Source organism: Tursiops truncatus, chromosome 2 (genome assembly GCF_011762595.2).
Source record: "Tursiops truncatus isolate mTurTru1 chromosome 2, mTurTru1.mat.Y, whole genome shotgun sequence".
Taxonomy (NCBI): domain Eukaryota; kingdom Metazoa; phylum Chordata; class Mammalia; order Artiodactyla; family Delphinidae; genus Tursiops; species Tursiops truncatus.
Window position 1 is genome coordinate 130,755,162 of NC_047035.1, and position 27,623 is coordinate 130,782,784.

General features: G+C 39.6%; 1 long non-coding RNA gene across 1 annotated transcript; it reads right to left on the minus strand.

Annotated features, from left to right (window-relative positions):
* Window positions 1–27,623, minus strand: LOC141278058 (uncharacterized). The gene is made up of 3 exons (XR_012330274.1): window positions 27,391–27,623; window positions 11,781–11,948; window positions 1–2,281 (listed from the first exon to the last, which is right to left on the minus strand). It is a non-coding gene; the product is annotated as an uncharacterized lncRNA (long non-coding RNA).

Sequence of the window (27,623 nt, forward strand, 5' to 3'; positions counted from 1 at the left end):
TGTTAATTTTTCTTTTCAAAAATAATATCACATGCATTCTGGGTATTTTTTTATTTCTTTGTTTGTTTGTTTGTTTTTCTTGGCTGCTGCACGACCTGTGGGATTTTAGTTCCCCAACCAGGGATGGAACCCGTGCCCCCTGCAGTGGAAGTGTGGTGTCCTAACCACTGGACCACCAGGTAATTCCCCCCAAATAATCTTAATTTCAAGTACAGTGTTATTTTGGCTCCACGAACCAACAAGATAACTTGGGAATTCTCCCCTTTGTGCATTTTTTATTAGATTTTTATATTTTATTAGACTCCAGAAGGCGTTCCATTAAAAAGTGCATATATGTTAGAAAGAGCCTCTTAAAAGAATTAATGTTTGAAAAATATCTAGTTAATCAAAAGACAACCAACACTTGTTTTTGAGCCTCAGGTGTCAATGGACATGTCCATGTCCTGTGGTCCTATTCACTTTGCCATGAAATTATTTGGATAATCTTCCAATATAGAAACCCGCACAATTGGGGCTCTAAGGCAAAGCTGATGGAATACAGTATAAAGAGAAAGTAAAGTTTTTCCACTTGCTTCTGTAAACAGTCATTGTGCCTGCCAATCAAATCACTTCAAGTGTTCCAGTCCATTTAATTATTACATTTTATTTTAACGTCAAAATGAGTACAAAGAGCAGGGAAAGAAATACATGTTACGATCAGAATACTCTTCAGGAAAATTACACATTAGGAAAAAAATGCTCATAGACCTATATTCTTAGTTTAGAAAATATGATTCCCCAAACTTTAGCTAAAGTGAAAGTACCCCAAGTTCATAAGTTATGGCAGCAGATGTGGAGGCCAGAGCAGCAGGCTGGGAGTGTCAACATGGCTTGGGAGGACTGTGAAACCCAGGATAAGCAGCAGGCCTTTTTGGATGACAGCTCAATGTGAAACGAGAAACGAGCCTCCATCCAACTCCCAATGCACGGGTGTCAACCTCAGAAAATGCTCCATCACACAGCTAGTAGAAGCGCAGCCTGATGGACACGGAGCCTGACCTTGCTTCCCCAGGGGACAATCCCTGAAGGTCATGGGTGAGGGATACTGGCAAGGGTCACTGAGGGGGGCTTGCCAGTACAGCTGCTTGTTCAAAATCCATCCCCTAATCAACAGGACTCAGCCTCAAGGGGTTGTCATGCCAGCCCTCTCCCCAGCACTCACTGAACAGCTGAAAAGCAAAGCCCAGGAAAGCATTCTCACTTTTCAAGATCCAAAGCTGTATGGAAAGGAAAGCATGAAGAAAAGGATTAAAGCGGGTCCAGCTTGCATGGGAGGGCCAAACTAGCTGGTTGTGTTGAGTAGCACCTGAGTGAGTCCTTTACTGCAGAGACCAAAGAGAGCTCTGTTTAAAAGTGATGTAAAGAAAGGGGGAGGGAGACAATAGATGATGGTTGGATGGATGGACGGACGGACAGATGGATGGATGGATGGATGGGTGGGAGGATGGATGGACGGACAGACAGATGGATGGATGGATGGATGGACAGGTGGGTGGATGGATGGATACATGGATGGATAGATGGAAAAATAAATGATAGATGATATATTTAGGTTCATAGTTACACCTTTGTATCTATAATTATATCTGTCCTTATAGCTTTCTCTCTCATACACACGTAGCCATGCCTGAGGCACACTGACTCAGGCAATGAGCACACAGCCCTCCCTTTTACATAATCAGAGATGTTTAACTTCCCCAGTTGATTGCTCCAAAACGAAATCCTGCCTTGTGGCTTTCTGTGATGTGCAGGATTCTGCAGGGCCCTGGAGGCACCTATCAGACTCCCTGGTTTATTGGGTAGCTGGAAGCTGCTTAGATTCAGGGCAAGGGGAGTGACACGTCTGCCTCTGGAAAAGCGGTTGTCGGCTGCACGGCACTGTGCCTTTAGCAGGTGTCTCAATGTCGAAGGCATTAAGGCTCATTATTTTCTGCACTTCCCTCAGTGCTGTCTCTTCCCTCTCATCACCCACCCTGGCCTCCTTCCTCTGCACCGACCCCTCTCCCTCTCATTAGGTTTATCGTCAGTGACTACTAGCTGGCCTGGAAGTGGAGATGTCAAGCTGAGCCTGCAAAGCTAGCAGCTCATGAGCCCTTCCAGCTGGAAAGAAAGAGGACCTGGTGGTTGTCCTTCCACGTCGCAAAAAGAAATCTGTTTCTCATAAGTTTGTTCAGACCAATTATATACGCGTAGGTAAATTCTTTCTGACACAGACTACATTTGTCCTGATTTTTAGCCCATCCTAGGGAAAAAAAAGAAAGAGAAAATTAATAAGACATAGTCATATGATATTCTGCATGCCTGTAAGGATCTGAAATTAGAGGTGGAAGTAATGAATTCACTTACTGAGTCAACAGATACTTAGGATAGAGCAAAAGATGTTGTATTATTACATATGTGTTCTCTAATGGTGACAAACCGTTTAATGCTTAAACGTTTTAATGCTTGAGGGAACTACCTCCATGTTTCTACATGTTTGGATTTCACAAACTTCTAATAGGAAAAATAGGTGAAACTTACCAGTAAAAGTGGTAGTGATGTAGCTAATACTGTCAAGTGCTTATGTCCCTAATCGCTTTACGAGGATTATCTTTAAACCCGATGATAAACTTACAAGATAAGAATTACGACTACAACTCATTTTATAGAAAATAAGACTGAGGCACAGAAAGGTCAATGGCTTATGCAAAATCTTGCGGGGGCAGAAGGTAGATCCAGACAATTGAACTCCAGAATCTGTTCCCCTTAAATACCACACTATGCTGCATCCCATTATTTTTACTGATAATTGTCATGAGTAAAGTATTCATTTGGTTTTGCAAAATATTTCAAGGCAAATAGAAGTGAAAGCACACATTTTGTTCATCTATCCATATTGTAGGTTAGGGGCATTAGTACCATTTTATGAATGAGAAAACTTCAGTGAGAAACCAGTGAGAGGCTATCCTGTAATTGAGACAGGGATGTGTTGGATTAGGGTCTTAGAATTTACAGTTCTGATTTCCTGTCAAAGGATTAATTCCATCTTCTTGCACTAAACCAGGAAAGAAGGAAAAGGTCAGTTCCTCATTTTCAAAGTAATAATTATTCAAGAGGAGAATCAAAATGGAAGCAAAGAGGAGACAAACTTGATGTAATATAATGCAGCTTAAATATTCTCTAAATGATGTAGACTTTCAGCAAATTCCGTTCCCCTGGGTTTCTAAATTTGAAAACAGACTTAAGAAAGAATGTTACTGTGAGAACTTTAATGAGTAGAAAGCCTCTTTGATCCTATAAAAGTAAAAGACTCTATCACATTCTAATCAAGTTTCAGTTATTGGACCATAAAGACTTATTTGGGTATAAATGTGAGCAGGAAACAGAAATATTCCAGAATAACTCTAGGTAGAGAAATTCTCTAGGTAGAGAAATTCCAGAATAACTCTAGGTAGAGAAATACACCCACTTTGACTCAGACATGATCCCCTCTCTGCCCTACTTTTTCCATCACTGTGAAATTGCCTACATTTAATAGTGAAACAATAAAACAAAGAGTTAAATGACTTAACAGCCTTGTGTTGGTGACAAAATTAGTTAAAAGAGATAATAAAACAGAGTGTCAGTTCATTGCTGTATACAAAACGGTTACCTAAATCAGTGTAACCAGTTACCTAGACCAAAGTGAGCAAATCGTACTTTGTGGAATACTACTCCAACAAAATGTTCCAGAAAAATGTGTGTGTGTTATGTTGGAGCACATTTAGGAAATACCACACACTCTTCTTGAAATCCACTGTAAACTTTTCAAAATTTAAAGAGCCTGTTTCATGTCCATAATTATTATTAAACTAGTATAAAACAAGTAGTAAAGGCACTGAGAAGTCCTGCATAAAGAAACTTCCTAACTTTCTTTAAAAGAGTGTGTCCCAAAATGATTTGTCTTTTTTGTATTATGTCCATAGACTTTTATAAGAAAGTCTTCATTCAGGTGGGGGCAATATTTGAGGTAGAGGGGTGCCTCTTTTTTCCATCCTCTTCCGTAACTGTTTTGCTAGAAGAAGGCTCTCAAGCTCATAAAAGGCTCCTGTCTTTATGAAAGAACCTAAGGGGAAGCACAGTTATTGCTGCCCTGTATCTTTGGATCAGCCTTGGCCACTTGTTCAATATACAGCCTACCATACACCCAACCTTCATGTTTGGACATCTCAGGGCTATTGATATAAAAAGTTCTAGACCTCTCTTCTTTGATCTTGTCTGTATTCTCTTTGCAGTAATGTCTTTCCCCAGACTCTGGTCTTTTGGCTTGATTTGCCATTCCTGGTCCAAGTTTGCCCTTGAACTTGTTTGCTCTTGCTCTTTTTCTTCTGGACCTGGATTTGTGCTTACCCTCAAATTTGGTCATATCAGGACATGTGTGGTAACCTGCCTGCTAAAAGCTCCGGCCCAAGACCCAAGCACAGAATTGCTCTCACAACCCAGTGCCCCAAGTGATTGCCCCTCTTGAAGGAGAATCAGTAATAAACGGACCAATCTAGAAACAAATTATTGCATCAGTCACCTAGAGATCTGGGGCGTGATCTGGATGCACAGATGTATACCATTATCTATGATGCTAAACACACACAGCTTCTTTGGTCCTCAGTTTATTGGTCCTTAGTTTATAAAATGGTGACTTTTTAACTTACCTTTCTTATAACACAGAGGGGGCAAAAAATTTCTATACAGAAGAATAGTCTTTTAGTTTTTTATGTATCATTGCCTTTTTCTTCTGTATCAACTTGGTCAAAATATTTGTATGGCTCTCAGTAGTTTACAAAATGATGTTACACATATGCTTTCATTTATTTCTAATAATTCAAGATGAGTAGATGTTATGATGGTGGTTTCAGATGAGACAACTGAAACCCAAACCATTAAATGAGTTGCTCAAAGTTGCACAGCTGGTGAAAAAGGTGCTTATCTTAGACCCCACTGTGTTTGGCCAGGGGCAGGAGGGCTGTCACTGGAGTCTCCTAGCTAGTGAGTGTCTTCTCGTTTGACACCCGGCCATTGCCAAATAGAGCTGGTGATCCAGTGACCTTCTGCAAATCAGGCTCAGTTACAAGCTTCCCACACAATGCATTCTCTCTAAATAAAGGAACTTTGACCAAGCAGTTTACCGTTGCTTCTTTCTCATCAAAAGGAAAGATTAAACAAACTCCTCCTCCCAACTTTTACACCCAAAGCTGCATTGTCTCTAGATACCCATACGCTTGAGGGGTAGCAGTTTGGCTAAGTCGAGGTTAGTGAATGCTTTGCTTTGTGAGGTAGGGACAGAAAACCAACATGTTCCTTCATTTATTCACTCACTCAGGGATGCATTCATCGATTCCTTCGGGACACATTGAAAACAACTCTGTGCTCGATGTTCTTCCAGAAACTAGTGATATAGAGATGATCAAAACAGAAGGTTTCCTCTCCTCAAAGAACTGAACTTGCAGTGGGGAACCAGATAACAAATTAATAAACACACACAGAAACAAGGTGATCTTTGATACTACTAAGTCTAAGAAGAAAATATGACAGTAACGACGAGAGTGACTCGGAGGCAGGGAGGACAGCAGACATCATTTGTTAGGATGGTCACAGCCATCTTCTCTGGGGAGAACAAAACATCACCTAATACCTTCTAAACAAGAGAGTGGGCTAGTAGCAGGATATGTTGGACTGGACCTGTTATTAGTCTGTGAGGTTTCAAGTTCATCAAGCTAGACTCCTGTAATTGTAGGTTAGAAAGTGATTCTCCAGGTTCTTTTGGAAAAAGTTAATGGAAGCTATCAGAAATCAACATTTAAAGACTGGTAAGGGGCTGAGGAAGAAGGGAGTTTGGGAGGAGAGTGACAAAAATTAAGGCCAGTCTGTGTTCTTCCATTAGAAGTCTTCCACTTCCATTGTTAAAAGGGGGAGCAAAAGGAAATGAAAAATTATCTTCATGAGAAGGGGCCAGGGGTCATCTCCTCACCAAGCAAAGGCAAGGTCAACGGTTGCTGTCTTTTGGCACTGTTAACCACGCTCTTGTTTATGCAGTTTGAATTCCGACTGCTGAGGAGTTTTACGCTATTCAATGAACATCTTCTGTCATGTTTCTTTTCAAAAGGATATAATTTCCTATCCAAACTGTAACATACCAACTTTCAAAGGCAGCCACTCTGGGTAGGTGGTGATGGCACTGTGTTTCCTAACTGGTGATTAGCAAATTTATTGCATGATAAACCATTTTCAGTGCAGTTTTGAAAAATAAAAACATGCTTCTTCCTGAGTAATTAGTTGCTCTTTACTGCCAACAAACTGTAATTTTTATTCCTTTTACTCAAGCCCATTTATTAGGAGAGAGAGCTAGCAAGCATTTATGCTTTTGTGTTTATACTGCAAAGAAGACATGGCATCGAAAACCTGCTATGAGAATTCTGAATGCCGTTATATTTTAAAATCTACATTAATTATAAATCCACTTATTCTTAGAAAAGACAGGAATTGCAGCAGGATGGTAATGGGGGGGGAAGGGATTCATGTATAAATTGCCTCCCAAGGACCCCACTGAAATTTCCATAACATTCACCACATGACACTGATGTGTGAAAATTGACACAAAGATTTGAAAATTGGGACCGAGGGAGCCCAAGCATAAAATAACTTCAATTTTGCGCTCCCTCTGTCTCTCAGAGGAATAGCGCACAGGACTGACCACACAACACAAACAAGAGAAGGGGGGGAGGGAGGGGGAAATCCAGGAGAAGGATAGGAGTTATTAAGGAGAAAACACACTTCTCACTCACAGAGAGAAAGGATGATCAATGGATTTAGTCACAGAGAAATTCAAGCAGAAAATTGCTGCTGTTTTTTATCTGAACAGCAGAAAGTTTAACCAAACCAGAATTCTCAAGTCTGAGGAAGGCATCCACAACACCTGTGCATGAAAGGATGGGAACTGGGTCTCCGAACCAGGGAAAAATGGCCAAGTTCTCTTACTCTTTCATTATATAATGAGTAGATTTTTTGATAAAGGAGGCTTTGCATCTGAAATGCCTTATGTCAAGGCTAACATTCATTATAGACCCCAATAGTTTCAAAGTGTATGAAATAAATAATCAGCTTGGTTCCATTACTTGCCCTTGAATGAAAGTAATACCCCAAATAGTATCCAAAATGAATGTGAAAACAGTACACCGTCCATGCATAGACTATCTGCTAAGAGTGACAAATATAAAATCATCGCTGACAAAAAGGAATGTACCAGCAATTCCTCACCTGGTAAAAATATTTAAAGAGCTGCTCAAATTGCACTATTTTGGCAAGTGCACTTCTGAAGCTTGAGGAAAACAGAATTGGGGGGAAAAAAAAAACAACACTTCATCTACCCAAGACTTTGGCTGTCCTGGGTTACTTTTTTTTTTTTTGCGGTCCGCAGTCCTCTCACTGTTGTGGCCTCTCCCGTTGCGGAGCACAGGCTCCGGACGCGCAGGCTCAGCGGCCATGGCTCACGAGCCCAGCCGCTCCGCGGCATGTGGGATCTTCCCGGACCGGGGCACGAACCCGTGTCCCCTGCATCGGCAGGCGGACTCTCAACCACTGCGCCACCAGGGAAGCCCCTGGGTTACTTTTAATGCAAGAAAATTGATAACTCAATTACTTGAACTGCATACTTTTAAATGAGAAGTAGCTGCCCACCCTTGGAGAATGACTTAAAGAATGTCATTTCCAACATCAGGATTTTCAGACCTATTGGAAGGAACAGAATGGCCCATGTGAACATCTCTCTGCTGCTATTCCTCTGAGATAGAGGGAGTAAACAGTTCAACTTTCCTCTAAAAGAAGTTTAAAATTTTTGAATACTATACTAGAATTTAAAGCAGATTTAGAAAAAAGAAAACAGGAAATTAATGAGGGCCTTCAGCCCTTGGTAGTTATATGATTTTAGGCACATGACTTGATTTCTCTAAAGCTCGGTTTCTTCAAGTAAAAATCAGGAAAAATTTTTACTTAAGGTGGCTGAGAGGAACAAATTCAATACACTACATGAAGTTTGCATCCTGTCATAAGCATTGAATAAATATCAGCCAGTAGTATTTTATTTCACTATAACTTTAGCAGTTACTCCCAACACTTTATGCAACTACATCAACAAAAACCCTGAAATCTGTACAGGGTTTTAGAGTTTGCATGATGTTTTTACATTCATTTTATCCCCACTTGATTCTTGTATTAATTAGGATAATACTAGCTGCTGTAACAAACCAACCCTGAAACTTCAGTGACCTAACATAAAAAAGAACTTTATTTTTACTCTTGTATAAAAGTTCAACACAGGTGTTCTTAGTTGGGACACAGCCGCCTTCATGGCAATTTAGGGACCCAAACTCCTAATGTCGATTCTGTGATTGTTTTTCCTGGACTATGGGAACCTCTGTGTTTGGCTGGCATGTGGGGAATCAGCATGGAAGGGCACTCATGCTGGGAGGACCAGTGGTCACCAGGGAGGTTTTCATCAGCCACATCCTTCCATTTACATTCTATTGGCTGGAAGTTACAAGGTCCCACCGAACCTTAGGGGAGCCTGGGAACTGCCTGGAAGCTCTGTGCCTAGGAGCAGCTAAACAGTCTCTACCCAAATCTCCCCTTCACACGACAAGCCCAAGACCTACAAAGAGTAAACATGATTTCTCCTTTTTATAGATGAACAGAACTCCAAACAGTAAGATGACTTCCGTGAAATCGCAGAAAACTCATAAACTCAGTCTCTGGACTCCAAGTTCATTGATTTTTCCTCCCATCCACCTCAGCTTCACAGGGAGCATCATGATGGCTTAAGAGAGAGATGGTGATGCAGGTTCTCAGGTTATCAGGACTCTTGTTTGTGCTTCCCTTTCACTCTTCTCTCCCACCCTCAAGCTGTCTGCATCACTTCAGCCAGAGGGGAAAAGGATGTGACAGACCCTTTCACATTTTTAAGGACCTGAAGTCTTCCCTATCCTTCCAGCACTTGCATTTTATAAAAGGGTAGAGAAACTTAATTGTTAGGACAGATTTTCCCCCACTGAAAGGAACTGGGAACCAGGTCACCCATAGTTCAGGCAGTGGGACCTCTTCTACTAGGTTCCTGGCCCAGGAAGGAAACTAGTTGCTTTCCATTTCCCAGCATATCTGAATCCACAAACTGAGGATACAGAGAAGTTAAGACCCGGGTTGCTCTGCTTCCTTTTCTCCCAAAACTGTCCAGATAAGAGGGCCAGAGCATCTCCAGTTTTCCAGAGGCTTAGAGATCCACCAGGTGTCCTGTTAAAATGTAATTGGAAATTGCAAGCCTTTGGCCAGAAAGGCCTCATTTATCATCTCAGAGGGCTTTCAGGCCATCAAAAAGTGAGTAAAGAAATCTTGGAAGATTGTGCAGGAGAGCCACGACCTTTCCTCACCTGGAGTAGCTCTGAATAAATATTCAGATGGCGTAAGACAAAAGGCAAACGAAGTTTACTGCTAAAGAGTCTAAATCCTTTTGCCCCGAAGACAGTTATTTTCTTTCACCTCAAACAACTTCAGGATATTGCCCCGGGACCGTGGGAGTATTTTGTTATTTTCTGTGTGAAATATTATATTCCCTGGTGGATGTGGGGAGATTGTATTCCTGTCCACGGATTCCCTTAGTTGACACAGCCAGCAGTGCTAGTGACCTCAACATTCCTAGTTGCATCCAAATGCGGGGCTTTTCTGCTGAAGGACCAAGATAAAGCCCGAAGACTGTAAGAGGCCACCGAAAGCCAAGGCACTGGAGAATCCGTGCGCTCTGCCGGGCAGTGATGGGTATGTCACGTGTCCACTTGCTAGCATGCTGTTACTCTCCTGAAATACGAGGTCTGAGGCACTGCTTGGCATAGGTAGCTGATAAAACCCTCATAATTCACACCACTTCCCAATCAGTGATCACCAGGGAGCGAATCAGGTGAAATACGACTTGGTCTCAACTGAGTTCTTCTCTACCCTTACATATAAATAAATCTCTTTCTGCTGGTGAAAATAAGCTGGCATGAGGACAGAGAAAGATCTAGCATCTTTTTTTTTTCAACCACCATTAGAGCCCTGATACATCTCAGAGGCACAGAAACTTCTAGGGAGGGACGGAATGCTATAAGAAGAGAGTTATGGTATCAAATTTTACCTGAATGACTCTCCTCTGGGTTCATTTATATTTTTACTTTGTGCTGCAGTTAGGTCTGTGATTTTTCCTAAGATGATGATCTACAAGACGGGCTGTTTGCATGCTCTGGATCTCATTTATTAGGAAGTGAAGTATGTAATGGTGAAAAATAGCTCTCAACGGGTTTCTTCTTCCTCTGGGGTATCTCTCCACTGCCCCACGGCTGGCTGCACACACAGTCAGTGCCACGGAAATAAATGGATGGGAACCGCGGGCTCGGGATGTGCAGCGTGGGAGACCCTCGTCTGCATCTGGAAGCCTCTGACAGCCCCACCTCCCCCTCCTTAATGCCCAGGACTCAGGCTTGCGAAGGATCTGGGGGGTCACTAGGATGACGACTGCAAAAGACACATGTGAGCCCCACACTCAGTAATTTATTTTCTTGACGGACTGTGTGTTTGTGGCGGGGAGGGGGGGGGAGTCGCGGCTCACAGCGTTGATGGGGGCAAGGCAGACTTCTCCGCCTCCCAGTCTGCGAGATGCCTTTCTCCAATCACCTTGAGGACTTGCCAGCAGTGAGTGGAAAATCCCTGAGTGCAGAAGAGGGTTTTAAGGACTTAGTGGGAAGAGGAGACATGGAGTTTGATCTACTAAGAAATCTTTAGCAAATGAATTAATAATTTATACTGCTGCACTTCTAGTTACGGAACAGGCACCGCTTCTCATGGACATCACTCCTTCAAACTCTTGTTACTCCTATTTTAACATTGATATTCTGGAATACGGAGACAGGGAGATGACTCCTGAAAATATTGCGGTCGGTCCGGAGGAGAACTGCTACCCAACTCCAACTAGATCCTGTTCTCTGTAAGGCAGAAATCTTGGCCTTTCCAGCTATATCTTTGCTACTCATCAGTATGAATGCCCTTTCACTGTGTGTTTAGCTTTCTCCTAGGCACCAGGAGAAGCAATATTTTCCAGAAAGTACAAAATGTGTTATGATAACTAGTGGGTTATGATGCAATTCTGTCAAGTTAGAGATGTGCACAGAAAGGATAGATCCTGAGAGTGAGTGATGCTGAGGCTGACTTATGTGCCAGTCGCTGGGTGAGGCATTCTGTATACCTGACTCACTCAGCTTCATGGTGCCTCTGAGATGCTGTTGGAATGTTATGATGCCCGTATCACCGATGAGGAAACCGAAGCTCAGGGAAATGAACTAATTTTCTGAAAGTCCTACAGCTCATCTATGAGAGAACCAGAATTTCCACCCAAGCTGTGACACCACAATACACAGCTGGCTCACAGATGCACCTACGTAAGAGGAGAGCTGGGGAGACCTGAGAATAACGTCACTGAAGTTTCCTCCAAGAACAATTACTTAGTAAGGATCTCGGGTGTCAGGGATTCTTCTCTGCAAGGAGCCTCGGTTGCATGCCTGCACTCACCTGCTTTTAATTTTTAAAAAACAGTGGAAGCCTGCAGGGTCATGTGCTCCACACCCTTGTGTTATAGTTGAGGAAATCAAGGACAAATAAGCGAAGTGAGATTTGCAGGGTAGTGTAGACAGTGAAGAAGTTGAGGCTAATACCTGGGTCTTCTAGATGCCTTGCTGCTCTTGACTCTGAGACATTTTAGCAATAGATTCTGCCATCTCTTTGGTTGCCAGGATTGACTCCATTTTTCCAGAAGGTGGGAGGATGATTGGTCTCCCTACCTTGCCCCTCACACAAGGCCCTTGGTGAAGGTCGCAGTGGCTCTAAAGAAGGAAACTCATTGGTGAGTCAATGCTATGGGACATGCTGAGCTCCAGGAAGAGACCCTCCAATGTTCAAGACTTCTATTGGGCGTGCCAGTTATGTTGTCCATCTGAGTCAAAAGCAATTCTGTTATTCATTCATCTATTAGGTATTATTTCTTAGGTAACTTCTGCCAGATCACACGACTGCTCTCAGGTTGCTGCACAGGCAGGTAAATAATGATACCCCAGGACAGAGAATGGTAAGGCTCTGACCTTTGGTGGCACTCCCACATAGAGAACACATTCATCATTTGGCTTCTGTCACCTTTATGCTTGGTCAGGGTGCCCTGCTAGGAAAAGTTACAGGGATGCACAGGCAGACTTAGGCAAGGGCAATTTTACCTCTGAATGCCTTAGCCATTCTGTAGTAATAATTTATTCTCTAACATTTAAATTCTGATATCTTACCGCTTCCCCACATAAACCATGTGAAATTCCCTCTCCCCTTGAACTTCTAGTCCAGAGGTTCTCAATCCTAGATGCACATGAGAATCCCCTGGGAAGTTTTTTGAAATCTCCCATGGTCCCCACAGATCTCTGGATGGATGTAGGGCCCAGACATCAGTGGGACCCAGTCAAATCCCATGATGCAGTTAGGTTCCTATCATATCCCATCATCATTTGTGGAGAGAAAAGAAAGACAAATAAGCATTATTTTTGTGCAGGGTGTACCCAACACTTTACATCTGTTATCTCTTTCAGAATTTACCACACTTCTGTGTTGTAAGCTTTATCATCTCTCTTTTTAAGTGAAAAGATTCATGCTCAGAGAAGTTGAGTCCTATACCCTAGGTCACACTAGATGTAGAAGATATGGAATTAAAGTACGGTATCGCTAAATTCTCCCAACCTCACATTTTGGTTTTCTTATGTAAAATGTCTAGTATGGTGCCTGGCACACAGTGGGATGACACTATGTGTTAATGCCCTTCTCTTTCTAATCTCAAAAATATATATATTTCCTCATATCTATTCTCAGTAATTTTGGCAGTCTACCCTTCTGTTAGATTTAACTCAAGTCATAATAACCTTTGAGGAAAAAACTTTGAAGAATTTCCTTTTCCTATGGTATCAGATCTAAACTACTTTACTTGATTTTCAAGAACCCACTTTATCTTTTTGTCTAATTTTAAGATTCATTCTTTCTAAATTATATCTTCCTCCACAAGTCAATTTAATATGCCGTGAAAATGGCCTAAATTTGCTATCCATCTCTATCCTCTCCATTTCTTAAATCCTGTAGGTTATGTAATTCAACAATCAGAAATGATTTTAGGAGAATTATTAATGAATCAGGAAAATGCCTAGATATAATATTAAGTGAAAAAGTAACACCCAAAAGATATATATATATATATATATATATATATATATATATATATATATATCTGGATCCTAATTATGCAATACATATAAACATATAAACAAATTTAATTATGCCATGATCCTAATTATATGATATAAGCATATGTTTATACATATGTATGCATACATTACATATGTTATTTTATTTGGGTCTATAACCACACATTTTAAATTACAAGCATGCATGCCAAATAAGAGTAGTAGTTACATCTAGGTTATAGTTAAATTTTTATTTGCTTCTTTTTTTGCTATTTTCCGAGTTTCTTTTAACTTTCTTACAAAATAACTTATACTTTACCTTATTATGAAATTAAATAAATTCAGCTTGTCTTCCAGATATAAATATGGCCTCTCTGTAAAGTCTTCTTAATCACATTCAACATAGTTGACCTCCCCACTTTGAAGACTTAGGACACTCAACATACACCTGGTGTGTACTTCAGCACATTTATGGTTTTTGTCTAGCATTCATTCTCTCACATATTGTAGAGGAACTGATGCCACCACCTGCTCAAGAGTTAGAGCAAGGGACCAGGGGGCTAAGCCAATTACCAGATTTTATCTATAGGGCCATAGAGATGGGCCTTTGTGAAGTAACACATTCCCTTTACTTAAAAAAAAATGTTGCTGTTTTTTCTGTTGCTTGCAACTAGTATATTTCTAACTGATATGAGTCCCAAAAGGTTTGTTACATGTATATAATTTTTATCTTTGCAACCAAGTTGGCCTTCATTCAACAAGCATTTATTAAGCATCCTTTCTGTGCCAGACACTTTGGAGAAGCAAAGACAAGCTAGCCACCATCTTATCCACACAGGCCTTGAAGTCTTGGCTGCTTGTTTGCATCCCCCACGGCACAGAGCTAAATCCATGGTAGGTTTCCTAGACCTTGATGAGTACATGATAGCTCAAAGATTCACCTTAGGAGTTTATTCAACATGGTGAATATCATATATCTTCCTTTTCAAGGTCTTCTTTTCAAATCTGGCTAATACAGTTCTGTTTTACCACCTACAGATCCCTTCTACTTTTATGGCTCATCCCCATAATAATAACATTTTCCACCCTAAACATGTATATTTTAGTGACTGATGGTATAAATAGCTTTTTTGTTTACTTTAATGCAAGCATTAGCCCTTAAGACTTTATATAATCCAATTCATCTTGAAAAGAAAGAAAAAGAGAAAGAAAGAAAGAAAAAGAAAGAAAGAAAGAAAGAAAGAAAGGGAAAGAGAAGGGGAGGGAGGGAGGGAAGAAGAAAGAAAAAGAGACTCAAAGATCTTAACTACAAAGGCTTCCAAAAGTACAGTAAGAGAGATGGAACAGGTAAAGCTGAACTTAGGCTAGCAAATTCTGAAACTGATTTATGGCAACAATAAATATTTTAAAATTTTCTTTTAACCTCAGAGAAGTTACAGCAAAAATAACTCCAAGCTTGGAATCCAACCCAGTGATCATACCTCAAATTTATTAATCTTGGCAACTGAAAACAAAATTACAGGGTAGGAGCAACCACATAAAGTAACCCTTATTTGTAATTGCGGTAAATGGGAGACACAGAGAAAACATCCATGCCAGCTTTCTAAGAACTCCTTCTCAGCCAAGAGCACCTGGGGCTAAACTGTGATTCTTTCACAACATCCTGCTGAAGGAAAGGCTGGGGCAAGCAGAAAACCCACCTAAAGAAACCTGCTGAACATAAGTGTGAGTCTGACTCATGCAAACATTTCCCTCCTTCTCCAGCTATGTCCTAAAGCAACCTTCAAGTTTTCTAACAGATTGTACTGGGGAAGGGATGGGGGCTTTGCCACCAAGCAGACTCCAACTTCAGTTCCTATTAGGCCATTTTTCTAGTCCTGTGACCTTGAGAAGATCCCTTCACCTCTCCCAGCCTCATTTTTCCCATTTGTATATTGGAGGAGGTATATACTGTTTCACAGTTTTGTTGGAAGATGAAATAAGTGAAATTATTTTACTTTTCTCCTATCAGAAAGGGTAAAGGTGGATATCATTGCTTTTGGAAGTTTTTAGTTCAAAATTAAGTAAGTGGGCCATTTTTTAATTTGGGGTTGAATACGAAAGAGATCCAAAGTTTAAACTAATACTTGTACCTCAGGCAGTATTACCTCTAGGGAATATTATATAAAATAAACACAAAGGCGCCCACAACATTTCTCTGCCTAGTCATTCCAAGAACATTCAGGAAGCAGTGAGACAGAATTTAGTTTAAGTACATTGCTGTATTAGGATAAGGAAGAGACCTAGCCTAGCATTTCCTACTGAATACTGACTCATGGCAGGCGCAATGCTAGGTATAAACACAACTTTTGTTTAATTCTTTTTAACAACACTAGAAGCAGACATATTTTTTTTTGACCAAAAGAGGACATTGAGGCTAGGATAAATTAAGTAACTTGCCAAAATTCATACACTTTGTAATTTTAAGAACCAGGATTCATATCTGGATCTTTTTCAGTTGAACTGGTTTCTATAGCAGCCAGACTCCCCAGTTTTTCCAGTGTTGTGTTTTAGTCTGCTCAGGAGGCCATAACAAAATACCACAGACTGAGTGACTGAAAGAACAGAATTTATTTGTTGATTTTGTTACTGGTGAGGGCTTAGTTCCTGGCTTGCATATGGCTCCTTGCTTACTATGTCCTTACGTAATGAAGAGAGAGTCATCCCTCTGGTGTCTCTTCTTATAAGGACACTAATCCTGTTATATCAGGTCCCCACCGTTATAACCTCATTTAACCTTAATTATCTCCATAGAAGCCCTATCTCCCAATACAGTTACATTAGGGCTTCAACATATGAATTTGGGGGGAGGGCATAATCAGTTCATAGCAAGTATCTTGCATAAATTTCTATTGTATATAGTAGTTTTGAGACTGTCTTTTATTCTACTTCAGATATTGCCCATTCTTTTCTCAATTCAGTGAGTTTCTAAATTCTACAGATAAGCTCTCCATATTGTTTGTCACATTACTACGTCTCCTTAGAATAGACCATCATCATGTCTCCCCTTGAATACTATAAAACATGCTAACAGATTTCCAACAGTCAGGCTTCATCTTCTCAAATGCATCCATCAGACAACTACAGCACAGACAGCCCAGCTCAGACTCTCTCAGTCCACATCTTAAAACCATTCATTTGCTTAACAAATAAGGCCCAAACCCATCTGGCTGGTATTCACTGCCTTCCACTGTCAGGTCCCAGGCTGCCTGTCCAACCTCTTCTCTTCCTTCTAAATTTCTTTTCCTTCTCATTAGTATAACTTGCACCAGGTTATTCACTAATCATTTGTTTGCTTATTCACTTATTTATTGAATAAGTAGTCAATGATACATTAGTGTCACTAATGTGCCAGATAGTGTGCTAGGCTTTGGACATTCCGCAGCAGACACCATTTCTACCCACGTGGAACATGTTTGACTAGGAGACAGTCATTAATTGCTTTCACAGGAATTGCTTTCATGAATATCAAAGAACTATTATTCTCCATGTCCCAACTCCAGGCATACCTCCCTTAAAGTTGTCCCATAAGAAAATATTTGGAAAATATTTATCTGATAAAGGTTTGTGTCCAGAATATATAAAACTAAACAGTAATCAAACAACCCAATAGAAAAATGAAGAAAAGATTTGAACAGACATTTCACCAAAGAATATATACAAGTGGCAAATAAACCCATGAAAAGACATTCAACCTCATTCAAATTAGGAAAATGTAAATTAAAACCACAATAAAATATTACTATACATGCAACAGAATGACTAAAATAAGAGACTGACAAATATGAAATGTTGCCAAGGATGTGGAACATTCATACATTTGTCAACTACAAATTGGCACATGCCATTGGCACTTGCCATCTACCTCTACAAAGATTAAATCATGAGCTGCTGCAGCTGCTGATTTTCAACACCCCCTGAAAGGAGTTCAGGGTGGAGAGCAGAAATGAGGCTCTCTGTGCTCTGGGAAAAACTGGCAGAACAGGTTTTAGATACTTCGATATTTTCAGGAGCTAATTTTATGAGCCCAATTCTTGTATCTTCTCATATCTAGAAAAGCACTAAAATCCTTCATGGTGATGTCTGCTCCTCATGACTAGCAGAAACCTTCTACAAAAAATATGTGCTTGATTTCATGTACTCCGCCTTCACCAAAATCACATGTATACTGACTTCTCCCCACCCTCAACCTCTTTGGAGCTGTTTCTCAGCGCTATCTGCCGCGCTGTCTCCTGGGCTATAGTCCTCATTTTGCCCCAAATCGAACTTAACTCACAACTCTCACATTGTGCATTTTTAAGTCGATACATGCTGGTAAGAATGCAACATGGAATAGCCACTATGTAAAAGAGTTTGACAGTTCCTCAAAGCGCTAAACATGCACTTATCATAGGACACAGCAATCTCAGTCCTAGGCACTTACCCAAAAGAAATGAAAACATATGACCATATAAAGACATATATGTGAACTGAATTTATTTATAGCAGTATATTCACAATAACCTAAAAGTGGAAAGTACACAACTGTCCCTCATTTGGTGATCAGATCAACAAATTGCTGTATATCCATACAACAGAACACTACTCATCATTGAAATGATTTAAACTACTGATACTTGCAACATGAATGAAATCTCAACATTATGCTAAGTGAAAAAAGCCAGAAACAAAAGACTACTATGATTCCATTTATTTTAAATATTCTAGAAAACTATAGCTGGAAAGTGATTGTCAGGAGCCAGTGGATAGGGAGAGGTTATGGACTGCAAATAGGAACACTGGAACATTTTAGGATGATAAAACTCTTCTGTATCATGTTTGCAAAAATGGTTACACAACTGTATACATTGATCAAGTCTTATCACTTCTTTCTCATGTTCTTAATTAAGTTTCTAAGGAGTAAATCCCATTTTAAAGAAGGCATGTGGAAAAGATAGAAATAGGAGACACACCCTAATGTTTACCTAAATCAGAACATATACATTAATCTGTTAAACTTAACCCCTCCTTTCTCAGTTCTCCAGATGATCGAACCATAGTTCTCCCTCTTCACTAGCACCTAACTGAGTGTATTTTCCATTATATCCATGAGTTAATGAGCCCCTGTGCTGGAAAGGGGCTAATCACTTTCATATCCACACATGAATTCAGCATCTTGCACAGAATAGGATGTAATCAATACATGTTAAATTAACTTGGCTATATTTTACAACTGTTCCTCTTTCACCCCCAAACCAAACCTTTACTCTTTCAAGTCGAAGGAGTGTCTTATACAAGTTTATAGTCTTAAAGAATCACTACATTTAAGTTCCTTAAATACCAGCCTTCTTTTTAGCATTCTTCTGAACAGGACTTTTGGCCAAATAACCTAGGAAAGACCAACACACATGACAGATAAAGCAGGTTGAAGTGAAATTTGGGGGAGAAGGTTACCTGGAGTCCATGGGCTTTATGCCTTGCAATTCTAGTCAGAGGATATGAGAGAGAAGCAATATATATTATATATATGTATGTAACAAATAAATTATATATAATATATTATATATCACATATATAATATCAACTTATATAATACATGTTATATAATATAAATTGTACAATAAACAGCTAAAATGCTAATTACTATATTTTTATTTTGATATATGCGTCAAGAGATTTTTTCTTTTTTTTTGCAGGCAGGATGCCACTATACAGATACACCTCATCTTCTTTTTAGAATGATATTGATGTATCTTCATTCAGAATATAGAGCTTTTTTTAATATAAATTGATTCATTTAATAGGGATTTGTGAGATAATAGAAAATATATATTGGTCTCTGACCCCTGTTCCTGGCACAGAGCTTCTGAAACCCTTGTAAATTCCTAAGTATTAAGAGCACCAGGAGCATTTTTGTTCTAGTGAGAGGATTCTGGGTGGGCTCCTGGGTGGCCCAATGTATCTCTTCATCTGCCTGTTCATCTATATCCATTATCACATCCTTGAATAAACTGGTAAACATAAGTAAATGTTTCCTGAGTTCAGTAAGCTGTTCTAGTAAACCATCAAATCCAGGAGGGAGGGGATCACAGAAACCTCTAATTTATACCCAAGTCACACTGAAGTTCTTGATAACCTGGGGAGGGGAACTACTACTTGCGATTGGCATATGAAGAGGGGGCAGGGGCAATCTTGTGGGACTGAGCCCTTAACCTGTGGGATTGGACGCTATCTCTATGTAAATTATGTCAGAATTGAGTTAAATTGTAGGACACCAAGCTGGTGTCACAGAGAATTGCTTGGTGTGGGGAAAACAACCACACATTTGGTATCAGAATTGTCAGCAGTGTTATGAGTGTGGTATTGGTGCGAGTGTGAAGGAGAAACACAGGAAGGAGGAGATTGAGGGTTTTTTTCCAACACACAATTCCTCAAGGCCAAAGACAGTGTCCATTTTGTCATCACACCCTCAGAGCCTGGCATGATACACAGTGGGTACTTAAAAAAAATTTGTCAAATAAATTTTAAAAATTGAGTAAATAAATCTGTCAGCTGGATCACATGACGTACTCATGACAAACAGACAACCCAACACTGTGTGTGCACACCCCTGGTCACAGAGGTGTGATGAGCCTTACCTTTCCCATTTTGTTTTTGTTTTTATTTACACTGATGTCTTTTCATATGTGTGTGTAATTATTGGTAGGGTTTATGAGATAGAGATCCTAAGGGTAGAAAGGCACAGTTAGAAAGAAGTCACAAGAAGAAGGAGGGGTAGGAGATGCAAAATTTATTTAGGTGAGAATACATAAACCTACTTTTGTTAAACTCAAAAGTCATTCTGTATATCTATTTCCTGTGTATCCAAATTCTTCTCTTTAACATCTAATGGAGTGCACAATCCGTGCCGTGTACACCTCGGCCGTGCAATTGTGTGCTTGGCTTCCCAAGGCACCCCTTATCCCTTTGAGAGTAGAGCCAGGGTATAGAATGTCACCATCCTTTGCCTGATTTCCTCAAACAAGCCTTCCTCTAGCTTTCTCCTGGCTTCAGTCCATCTTCTACAGGATGACCCAGCCATGTGGCTGACAGGATCTTGGTGTTCTGGCCAGGTGTCAGGCCTGAGCCTCTGAGGTGGGAGAGCTGAGTTCAGGATATCGGACCACCAGAGAACTCCCAGCCCCTCATAATATCAATTGGTGAGAGCTATCCCAGAGATCTCCATCTCAATGCTAAGACCTAGCTCCACTCAATGACCAGCAGGACACAGTGCTGGACACCCCATACCAAACAACTAGCAAGACAGGAACACAACCCCACCCATTAGCAGAGAGGCTGCCTAAAATCATAATAAGTTCACAGACACCCCAAAACACACCACTGGACGTGGACCTGCCCACCAGAAAAACAAGATCCAGCCTCATCCATCAGAACACAGGCACCAGTCCCCTCCACCAGGAAGCCTGCACAACCCACTGAACCAAACTTACCCACTGGGGGAAGACACCAAAAACAACAGGAACTATGAACCTGCAGCTTGTGAACAAGAGACCCCAAACACAGTAAGTTAAGCAAAATGAGAAGACAGAGAAATACACAGCAGATGAAGGAGCAAGGAAGAAACCCACCAGACCAAACAAATGAAGAGGAAATAGGCAGTCTACTTGAAAAAGAATTCAGGGTAATGATAGTAAAGATGTTCCCAAATCTTGTTAATAGTATAGAGAAAATAAAAGAAACATTTAACAAGGACCTAGAAGAACTAAAGAACAAACAATGACAAACAACACAATAAATGAAATTAAAAATTCTCTAGAAGGAGGGCTTCCCTGGTGGTGCAGTGGCTGAGAATCTGCCTGCCAATGTAGGGGACACGAGTTCGAGCCTTTGTCCCATGCGGAGCAACTGGGCCCGTGAGCCACAATTATTGAGCGTGCTTGTCTGGAGCCTGTGCTCTGCAACAAGAGAGTCCACAATAGTGAGAGACCCGCTCACCGCAATGAAGAGTGACCCCTGCTTGCCACAACTAGAGAAAGCCCTGGCATAGAAATGAAGAACCAACACAACCATAAATAAATAAATTAAAAAAATATTCCCTAGAAGGAATCAATAGCAGAATAACTGAGGCAGAAGAACAGATAATTGACCTGGAAGATAAAATAGTGGAAATAACTACTGCAGAGCATAATAAAGAAAAAAGAATGAAAAGAATTGAGGAGGACTTCTCTGGTGGCACAGTTGTTGAGAGTCCGCCTTGCCAATGCAGGAAACATGGGTTCGTGTCCTGGTCTGGGAAGATCCCACATGCCACGGAGCGGCTGGGCCCGTGAGCCATGGCTGCTGAGCCTGCAAGTCCGGAGCCTGTGCTCCGCAACAGGGAGAGGCCACAACAGTGAGAGGCCCACGTACCACACACACACAAAAAAAGAATTGAGGACAGTCTCAGAGATCTCTGGGACAACATTAAATGCACCAGCATTCGAATCATGGGGGTCCCAGAAGAAGAAGAGTAAAAAGAAGGGACTGAGAAAATATTGGAAGAGATTATAGATGAAAACTTCACTAATATGGGAAAGGAAATAGTCAATCAAGTGCAGAAAGTGCAAAGTCACATACAGGATAACTCCAAGGAGAAACACACCAAGACACATATTAATCAAATTATCAAAAATTAAATATAAAGAAAAAATATTAAAAGCAGCAAGGGAAAAACAACAAATAACATACAAGGGAATCCCCATAAGTTTAACAGCTGATTTTCAGCAGAAACTCTGCAAGCCAGAAGGCTGTGGCAGGACATATTTAAAGTGATGAAAGAGGAAAACCTACATTCAAGATTACTCTAGCCAGCAAGGATCTCATTCAGATTAGACAGAGAAATTAAAACCTTTACAGACAAACAAAAGCTAAGAGAATTCAGCACCACCAAACCAACTTTACAACAAATGCTAAAGGACCTTCTCTATGCACAAAACACAACAGATGGAAAAGACCTACAATAACAAACCACAACAATAAAGAAAATGGTAATAGGAATATACATATCAATAATTACCTAAAATGTAAATGAATTAAATTCTCCAACCTAAAGACATAGACCGGCTTAATGGATACAAAAACAAGACCCGTATATATGATGCCTACAAGAGACCCACTTCAGACCTAGGGACACATACAGACTGAAAGTGAGGGGTTGGGAAAAGATACTCCATGCAAATGGAAATCAAAAGAAAGCTGGAGTAGCAATTCTCATATCAGAAAAAATAGACGTTAAAATAAAGACTACTGCTACAGACAAAGAAGGACACTACATATTGATCAAGGGATCAATCCAAGAAGAATATAAAACAATTGTAAATATTTATGCACCCAACATAGGAGCATCTCAATACATAAGGCAAATGCTAACTGCTGTAAAAGGGGAAATTGACAGTAACACAATCATAGTAGGGGACTTTAACACCTGACTTTCACCAATGGACGGATCATCCAAAATGAAAATGAAAAAGGAAACACAAGCTTTAAATTATACATTAAACAAGATGGACTTAATTGGTATTTATAGGATATTCCATCCAAAAACAACAGAATACACTTTCTTCTCAAGTGCTCATGGAACATTCTCTCGGATAGATCATATCTTGGGTCACAAATCAAGCCTTGGTAAATTTAAGAAAATTGAAATCGTATCCATTATTTTTTCTGAACACAATGTTATGAGACTAGATATCAATTACAGGGAAAAAAGTGTAAAAAATACAAACACATCGAGGCTAAACATACACTACTAAATAACCAAGATATCACTGAAGAAATCAAAGAGGAAATCAAAAAATACCTAGAAACAAATGACAATGAAAACATGATGACACAAAACCTATGGTATGCAGCAAAAGCAGTTCTAAGAGGGAAGCTTATAGCAATACAACCCTACCTCAAGAATCAAGAAAAATCTCAAATGAACACCCTAAACTTACACCTAAAGCAATTAGAGAAAGAAGAACAAAACTCCCCAAAGTTAGCAGAAGGAAAGAAATCATAAACTCAGATCAGAAATAAATGAAAAAGAAATGAAGGAAACGATAACAAAGATGAGTAAAACTAAAAGCTGGTTCTTTGAGAAGATAAACAAAATTGATAAATCATTAGCCAGACTCATCAAGAAAAAAAGAGGAAAGACTCAATTCAATAGAATTAGAAATGAAAAAGGAGAAGTAACAACTGACAATGAAGAAATAGAAAGGATCATGAGAGATTACTACAAGCAATTATATGCCAATAAAATGAACAACCTGGAAGAAATGGACAAATTCGTAGAAAAGCACAACCTTCCAAGACTGAACCAAGAAGAAATAGAAAATATAAAGAGACCAATCACAAGCACTGAAATAGATAATGTGATTAAAAATCTTCCAACAAACAAAAGCTCGGGACCAGATGGCTTCACAGGTGAATTCTATCAAATATTTAGAGAAGAGCTAACAACTTTTCTTCTCAAATTCTTCCAATATGTAGCAGAGGGAGGAACACGCCCAAACTCATTCTAACAGGCCACCATCATCCTGATACCAAAACCAGGCAAAAATGCCACAAAAAAAGAAAACTACAGGCCAATATCACTGGTGAATATACATGCAAAAAACCTCAACAAAATACTAGCAAACAGAATCCAACAACACATTAAAAAGATCAGACACCATGATGAAGTGGGGTTTATCCCAGGAATGCAAGGATTCTTCAATAATACACAAATCAATCAATGTGATACACCATATTAACAAATTGAAAAATAAAAACCATATGATTATCTCAATAGATGCAGAAAAAAAGCTTTTGACAAAATTCAACACCAATTTATGGTAAAAACCCTCCAGAAAGTAGGCATAGAGGGAACTTACCTCAACATAATAAAGGCCATATATGACAAACCCACAGCCAACATTGTTCTCAATGGGGAAAAACTGAAATCATTTCCACTAAGATCAGGGAAAGGACAAGGTTGCGCACTCTCACCAGTATTATTCAACATAGTTTTGGACATTTTAGTCACAGCACTCAAAGAAGATAAAGAAGTAAAAGGAATCCAAATCAGAAAAGAAGAAGTAAGATTGTCACTGTTTGCAGATGACATGATACTATACGCAGAGAATTCTAAACATGCCGTCAGAAAACTACTAGAGCTAATCAACGAATCTGGTAAAGTAGCAGGATACAAAATTAATGTACAGAAATCTCTTGCATTCCTATACACTAATGATAAAAAATTTGAAAGAGAAATTAAGGAAACACTCCCATTTACCTTTGCAACAAAAAGAATAAAATACCTAGGAATAAACCTACCTAAGGAGACAAAAGACCTGCATGCAGAAAACTATAAGACACTGATGAAAGAAATTAAAGATGATACAAACTGTTGGAGAGATATACCATGTTCCTGGGTTGGAAGAATCAACATTGTGAAAATGACTATACTACCAAAGCAATCTACAGATTCAATGCAATCCCTATCAAACAACCAATGGCATTTTTCACAGAACTAGAACAAGAAATTTCACAATTTGCATGGAAACACAAAAGACCCTGAATAGCCAAAGCAATCTTGAGAAAGATAAATGTAGCTAGAGGAATCAGGTTCCTGGGCTTCAGGCTATACTACAAAGCTACAGTAATCAAGACAGTATGGTATTGTCACATAAACAGAAACATAGATCAATGCAACAGGATAGAAAGCCCAGAGATAAACCCACACACATATGGTCACCTTATCACTGATAAAGGAGGCAAGAATATACAATGGAGAAAAGACAGTTTCTTCAATAAGTGGTGGTTGAAAAACTGGACAGCTACATGTAAAAAAGTGAAATTAGAACACTCCCTAATACCATACACAAAAATAAACTCAAAATGGATTAAAGACCTAAATGTAAGGCGAGACACTATAAATGTCTGAGAGGAAAACATAGACAGAACACTCTATTACATAAATCACAGCAAGATCCTTTTTGACCAACCTCCTAGAGAAATGGAAATAAAACCAGAAATAAACAAATGGGACTTAATGAAACTTAAAAGCTTTTGCACAGCAAAGGAACCATAAAAAGATGAAAAGACAGCCCTCAGAATGGGAGAAAATATTTGCAAATGAAGCAACTGACAAAGGATTAATCTCCAAAATATACAAACAGCTCATGAAGCTCAATATCAAAAAAAAACAAACAACCCAATCCAAATATAGACAGAAGACCTAGATAGATATTTCTCCAAAGAAGATATACAGAGTGCCAACAAACACATGAAAGGATGCTCAACATCACTAATCATTAGAGAAATACAAATCAAAACTGCAATGAGGTATCACCTTACACCGGTCAGAATGGCCATCACCAAAAAGTCTACAAACAATGAATGCTGGAGAGGGTGTGGAGAAATGAGCCCTCTTGCACTGTTGGTGGGAATGTAAACTGATACAGCCACTATGGAGAACAGTATGAAAGTTCCTTAAAAAACTAAAATAGAACTATCATATGACCCAGCAATCCCACTACTGGGCATATACCCTGAGAAAACCATCATTCAAAAAGAGTCATGTACCACAATGTTCATTGCAGCTCTATTCACAATAGCCTGGACATGGAAGCAACCTAAGTGTCCATCGACAGATGAATGGATAAAGAAGATGTGGCACAAATGGAATGGAATATTACTCAGCCATCAAAGGAAACAAAATTGAATTATTTGTAGTTAGGTGGATGTACCTAGAGTCAGCCGTACAGAATGAAGTCAGAGAAAGAAAAACAAATACTGTATGTTAACATATATATATGGAATCTAAAAAAAGAAAAAAAAATGGTTCTGAAGAACCTAGGGGCAAGACAGGAATAAAGACCCAGACATAGAGAACATGGGGAGGGGGAAGGGTAAGCTGGGATGAAGTGAGAGAGTGGCATGGACATATATACACTACCAAATGTAAAATAGAAAGCTAGTGGGAAGCAGCCATACAGTGCATGGAGATTAGCTCAGTGCTTTGTGTCCACCCAGGGATTGGGAGGGTGGGAGGGAGATGCAAGAGGGAGGGGATATGGGGATATATGTATACGTATAGCTGATTCACTTTGTTGTAAAGCAGAAACTAACACACCATTGTAAAGCAATTATACTCCAATAAAGATGTTAAAAAAAAGAAAACATCTAATGGAATACGCCAAAAATCATGTTACTACTAACTCTACTGCTAATACTTAAAGTGTGTTTATCATGAGCACAGCTCTGCACCAAGGATCCAGTCTTCACAACAGCCCTACAGGGTAGAACATATTTGGCTTCTCATTCCTTCTCTAACTTCTTTTTCCCAAATTTAATGTTCTTCTCTATGAATGGAATCAAAACAATTTATCTTCAGAGCAGAGACCATCTTAAAAATGGAAAGCAATTTTCACTTCTAGACACAGTATTAAGATCCATATCACTTTTGTCACCACAAACCTCTTAATACCTACTTCGGCCATAACCTAGTTTTCAACGCTCTCTGGTAGCTCAATACATTAGTATCCCTTTCTCTGTCTTTAATCTGAATGCATGGTGGTCTGCTATGATGCACAATTCCAGAGGGCACCATTCAAATCCTAGTTCATGTGGATGGTACAACAAGAACGCAGATGGTTCTACAATGTTCAGCCGGGCAGTGTTCTATATGACGGCCCTCGGTAATAGATTTGAATTCTCAAAGGTGTTTTCTTTTTAAATCTGCATGAATTTGTTGCTCCATTTCCTCATCCAGTAATGTAATAACAATGATACATAAACTTTAATGAGTAAATGTTCTATTTCAAGTACTTGGCTAGCATTATCTCATTTAACACTTATAACCCTCTATGTAAATACAATTATTGTTCTGATTTTACCGTTCCAATACATCTGGAAGGAAAGTAACCAGCTGGGAATAGTTATCAAAGCCTGGAGTAGAACTCAAGCATTTGGATTTCAAGCCCCAATAAGCTGATTTTGAATAATCAGGCATGAAATTTAATATACTTACTATAATTCTTGCTCCTGACATTCATTTTTCTTTGTGCATTTTCTTGGATTGCTTAAGGCATTCACTCGGGCTGCACTGGAGAAGTTGGTGAGAGCAGGCTTCTTTCTTTGTGTTGCACTTTGTTAAAAAAAAATCTCATCCCAAAGTGAGTAATGATGATGGGGCTTCCAGGACGTTAGAGGCTGTTTTGCTGGAAGAAGTCATCAGAAGCCAAAACCAATAAAGCCCAAGGA